This window comes from Augochlora pura, chromosome 11, assembly GCF_028453695.1.
Source record: "Augochlora pura isolate Apur16 chromosome 11, APUR_v2.2.1, whole genome shotgun sequence".
NCBI classification, from domain to species: Eukaryota; Metazoa; Arthropoda; class Insecta; order Hymenoptera; family Halictidae; genus Augochlora; species Augochlora pura.
This window is the reverse complement of record NC_135782.1, coordinates 12,665,034-12,671,132: the sequence shown is the minus strand read 5'-3', so window position 1 is coordinate 12,671,132 and position 6,099 is coordinate 12,665,034.

Here is a 6,099-nt window from a genome sequence, read left to right as displayed (position 1 = left end):
ATTTTACGCATCAAAATATTGCTGTTTTGCCACGTCCTGTCCCCTCCCCTGACTTAAACATAATAGAGAATTCTTGGGGTGAATTAGCACGTGCCGCATATAAGAATGCAAGACAATATAATAAACGGTTTTATTTATTAACTTTAGATAACTATTAGCTTTAAATACTACAATTTACATTTAAGTAATTTCATGTATTTTTCGAGAAATTAAAGATAGTACATTTGTGCTATCTTTTTGTCCAAGACTGTATATTATGATACATAAAGCCAATAAAATATCCGCAGTTCAATAGTTACCTAGAACTGATAACAGTAATTAGATTAGAAGTTTTTAATTTGTCGAAAACTTTGAAAATCATCTTAATGAACACAATAACTGTCTGTCTATCACGCACGCCGATCTGCACCGTAACAGTTATGAAACCCATACAATATCAGTTCTAAAGACACAAAAACTTTCAGTGAGTAATTTTCGGTTTTGCATAATTCTTTTACGAATCAGAACCAAATCAGACCCTATGTATGTAGCTGTTTTCAACCTTTGCTTTATGATTTTCAGTCGTCATTCTGCATCCATCGGTTTACGTTACATGTCGTCGGTCAGTGGTTGGGTCATTGTGACGTTGAAGATATACATACTCCACAATTGGGCATTATTTAGATAAAAATTCTATTTAAATAACGCTTCGAATAAAAGATACTTTATCTTTATTAGTCATTCGGACATTCGAATGATATAAGCATTTTTACTCAACTAGAATGGAATAAATATTTTTATCCAACGAATCAATTTACTTTTCTTCTGCAACTCGCATTTACTTGAACATTCAAATAAAATTTTCATGTTTTATCTATGTCCTTTATAGAGCGGACATCAAAGTATCTACACCTAAGTAATAACGTACAATCCTTCACTCTCTCCGCACTTGAATCATTCCGAAGTCCGTGGAATCTATACAAGGTTGTCAGCGATGAAAATTTCCGCACAAGATATCAATGCACTTCCTTGAAATATATTGTTGCGCGGTCTTAACGTCCGTCGCGGTATCCCGTATAATCTTTATTTATTTACAATTAACAACAGCTATTAACACTAATAACAATATATCTGGATCTATTATTTATATACGTCTTCTCGCTTTGACAGCTCGGGAGAGTCTCCCGTCTCGCTTCTCATTAAACAACTTCGTTGGCCGGAAACCGCCATATCGACCCGACGGCCAACTTCTCTCGATCTTCACAATCGACAGCTTCCGTCGTAACAATATGTATGTACGGCACAGCAAGGGTCTACGAAACTAAGAGATGTGACTTGGTCTAAACGACCATTGAATGAATGGGGCGTCTGGTTTTATATGTATACATCTTCTTATCTCTGGATATTAAGTTTAAGTTTTGCTTGGCTTATCGGTGTCTATTGCTCTGCTTCACACGTGTGTGCCGTCCCGTCGCACAGAGGGCTCAACAGCGATTCTTGCTAATAAAAATTCAAAAATCCAATGTTGCCAGAATCGATAAATGGTGGTTTCCCGTACCTCTCGGGTAGTTGACAACTACCTGACTATCATAAAATAGTGACCTGACGTAAGGATTTTTCCATAGGCACCATGAAAGACAAGAAAATCGGCATTATTTGCTTGCCTGCGGTAGTTCCTGTTTGTGCGTTGTGCTTTGCATTTCAGTAAATATATTCGTATCCAAGATATTGTGGAATAATTTGGTAGTGAAATTATCGAAAGGTACATAGAGATTTGACCGTATTTCATTTATAAATTCCTTTTGTGAGCTCTGAGTAGCAGTAACTTCATTTTCATCAGACATGTGGCAGCAATTCTAGTGTTTCTGAGAATATAAAAGTCTCGCAATTCACAGATCTGCGCGGATCTGCTAAAATTTTTGATAGCATTTCTTCTATAGTTCACATTAATTCGATTTTGACTAAAATTAACTACAATGATCTGCAAGTAACTAATATACTGCATTCTTTAGTTACGATGTCCGTATCGAGGCAAGAAGTTTTCGAGATTTGGCGTCAAAGAGACAACATGGAAGGCAAAAATGCTGGTGTTTTAACATACGTTTTGGAGAGTAAGTGTCGATTAAGTGAAGAGGACAATGTTTACGTAAGTGTAAAAACCAAAGTGAAAAACTTAAGTAGCAATTTTGCCGATAAGTGGAAGAACTGTAACCGGTCAAGAAAACTGTTTCTATGTCGACATGAGAAATGGCTAAATGAGACTGTAGTTTTTGTATCTCACGAATACCGAAAAGGACAGGGGAAAGGCCGGCCGTCAAAAGATTTTTCGGAAGTTGCTGATCAATCCAAAAGTCAAAAAATTTTACCTTTGACAGAAAATTACACGTCAGAGGAATTGTCGTTTGCGGCTAGTACGAGTTTACGACAGTCTGGCGAAAGGGATGCTGCTTCAATGGTGCAAGTTATTACATCAGGACATTCAATATGAAAAAACTGCTTTCACCATCGATAGTAACAGCTCCGATAAAATACACACCAGAAGAAGCTTTGACACTGTACGTTGACGGATGTTACACGAAACGGTCATATCTGTTCATGAAAGCTGGAGCTAAGAAACGAAACGCCGATATTTATCCTCCATATGGCATTTTAAAACAGGCAAAAGAAGATTGCTATCCTGACAAAAAAAAGCATTATTTATTCGGAAATAATGGCTGAAGTAAAGCTGCAGGAACTTCTTGATCATACGGCTAAAAGGCTCGTAATGGCACAAGAAGTGTTATGGCAAGCACCGTATAAAATACATGGAAATTTAATATATAAATGTGGTTGTGACGGAAGTGTAGGTCACTCGATTTATAAGCAGAAGTTTGGAGAATGCAGCAAATCTCAAATCGATTCATATTAATTCGCAATATGTCTTGTGCCTTTAAGATTACAGACACAACAAAATGAAATTCTATGGGACAATCCGCGACCATCATCGCCGAGATATTGCCGACTTATTAAAATAATATTTGAAAAAGAAAGCAGTGACTTACTATATGTAAAACAGAAATAGAAAACGTTGAAAGTCAAATTAAAAACATTCTACCAACACAGGCTTCTATTGAAGAACAAAATATAGTAATAAATCATTGTTTGCAATCAACAATGATAGATGGTAAAGTTTTGTGGAGGAACTCCGAAATTAATGAATAATCTCGACCAAATAAGAAACGGATTTCAAATGAGAACTTATGCAATTTGGTATTATCAACATTACACGCTTGGATAAGATGTTTGGAAACTCTTCTTCACATTTCATATCGTCTGACTGTTCTGAAGTGGCAAATCAGAGATGATAAGGACAAAAGTGAAGTGAAAAGAAGGAAACAAATTATTCAGGAAAAATTCAGAAGTGAAATGGGATTACTACTGGATATACCAAAACCTGGCTTTGGAACTGCGAATGATGTTGTAGCGGCACACGGCCGGCGACCGTAATAACTATTCGAGCTGTCCGCTTGCAGATGCCAAGGATTTGGCGGAAAAACCTTCCTTGACATTTGCAAGTACGGAAATTACTTAATTCCTTTATTTCTTTATTTCCTTATTTCTTTATTTCTTTATTACTTGCACGTGCACAGCAGACCTAGCTGAGAAAATGCCGCCGGCCGCGTACCGCTGCCTGGTCGAACGGTCAGCGCGGTACCAGAATGTCGTGAGCGATATCCTTCGCCCCCGCCAAAAAAGCCGAACGGAGGGGTAAGGAACGCTACCCCCGATTTGACTCCCAAAAAGGCCACGCCTTGTTTGGAACTTAATATAAATAGCGAGAGCCAGAGACATGGCGACCAGAGAATATATATATCTACAGTTCATCGAACCCACGCGACATCTCTTGTAAAATAAAGCCAGGTTGAGTTTTGCCTAACACACTGTGTCCTTTCCTTTGTAACCTTATCAACACGTTACAATGTTAAACCTCTTATTACTGGCATTGACGAAAATCTGATTTACCGTTTCTTCATAATTCTACGAACGATGTCTTCTGGTTACGCAATCAATTGTGATGCTTTCTAACAATATGCGATGGACACAGCTACTAAATTTGTTGCACTTTATCCGTGGTATTACATGCCATCGAGTTTCCATAAAATTTTGATTCATGGAGCAAGCATTATAAAAAATGCAATTTTTCCCATAGGAATTTTGTCAGAGAAAGCCCTCGAATCGTGAAATAAAGACATTAAAAAACACAGGGAATTGCATACGCGGAAAACGTGCAGAAAGGAGTGCGTTGCTATTTTCTTCAGATCCAGTCATATCATCATTATCAAAAAACACCTTAAGCATTTGGAGAAATGAAACCAGGTTAAATGAAGCTATTGTAAATTTATTAATGGATAAAGAGATGTTAGCACTGGATAATCCTTTGGAAGATAACTGTGATTACGATTTTGAAAAATCTTTAATATCAGGAGACACGGATACGAACTAGAAGAGAGTTATATGGAGTGTAAATCAGTGTAATTCAGTGTAATTCGGTACAATTTGCGCTTATATGTGCAACCACTAATAATCCTGTAATGGGTTCACCCTTATTTCAACCAAAAAATGTGCAATCCACGAACTCCACGCATTCCAAATCAACATGAACTTCAAGATTGAAGTCTCCTCTTTATAACGACACCATAAAAATTGACATAGGAAGCTGTCCTTGGTGATTATGCTTTTTTATTAGCTAGAATTGCTCTTGGGCCTACTGTGCGTCTGTTTCACCGTCGGAGCCTACAAGCGGAATAAGGAATCAAGAAAACTTAACTCTTTAATTGAGATACCTCGAGCAGCAATGGTACACCGAGGTGGATATGATACTAGCTACTGGGAGAGAAGGATGTGGATTATGAATAAATTGACTCGGGGTTCTAATATAAAAGTACCGAAGTATATTCTACAGAGAACTGAGTCTTTTACAAGTGTGGATGTGTAAGTGCGGTACCTAAGTCCCGTTTTCTTGGTTTTCACGCACTGAGAAATGCGGCGGTTCGTACGGCCTGGTTGCTCAAAGTACTCACTTTTAAGCTTCAAGGCAAGATAGACAGAGGTTTAGAAGCGTAGCGCGACCTTTACTCTAGCGTCGTATCTGGTATATTACCCGATGAGGGAAGAAAACGTTCCCCTTTTATACCCCGAAATTCGGTGGAATATGGCGGTCAGGAATGCGTCTACGTAATTTTTTCTATCCATATGTGGTTTCGTGGGAGTCTGATGCGTGGGAAACCGCGACGTTTGGGGCCTTCTGTTTATGGAAAAGCGCAGGTCGCTGCCTAACAGTCGCTGCAGGGGAGATAAGAATTTCGTGGGATTCTATTTCGAGGGTGAAATAGATTGGAAACTCGGAACTATTCAACTGATTTATGTTCATTTCTCATCTTCAATGACCAAACTTGAAACCGGAGGGCAAATTTTAGGATTAGTTTGGAGAGCTATTGTAATAAAGTTAAAAATAATGCTCGAATCAACAGAAAACAGTATTCAGTTAGAAATAGAGAATTATTAAACGAACCGCTTTCTGAAAGAAAATTAAATCCATTGATCTATTCAAAATATACTAAAGAATAAACAATAGACATTTTGCGTAATACTATTGCCATTACTATTTCACTAATCTTTAATGTCAGAGAAAAATAAATCATACAGTGAATTTACAAACGAATACCTTTGTAATATATCTGATACTATTCGATTCGCTATCAGAATTCGCGGACTAGTATCGATATGTATAGGGTATTGTCACGGAACTGGATGTTGACGGGGAAAATAGTCCTCGTACGCAATAAGACTAAGCCAGGGTATAGCCTCCGTAGACTAGCTATCCTTGGACAGAGTTTCGTAAGATATTCGTACGAGGTTAGGTAGAGAGAGTAACACGCACAGTGAGGTTCGGCAGAAGACTGAGTTTATTCGGTTTTCCGGGTGGTACATACTTATACCCTCCAGTTTTTGGGTCTGGTGGTGGTTTCCAAAGTGGGCCTAAATTGGGCCTTGAATAGAACGGATGTGTGAAAGATATACCTTCTCGAGTCTTTGTTAGATATCCAGCTGATTACTCAGCTAGACTATACGAATCATCTA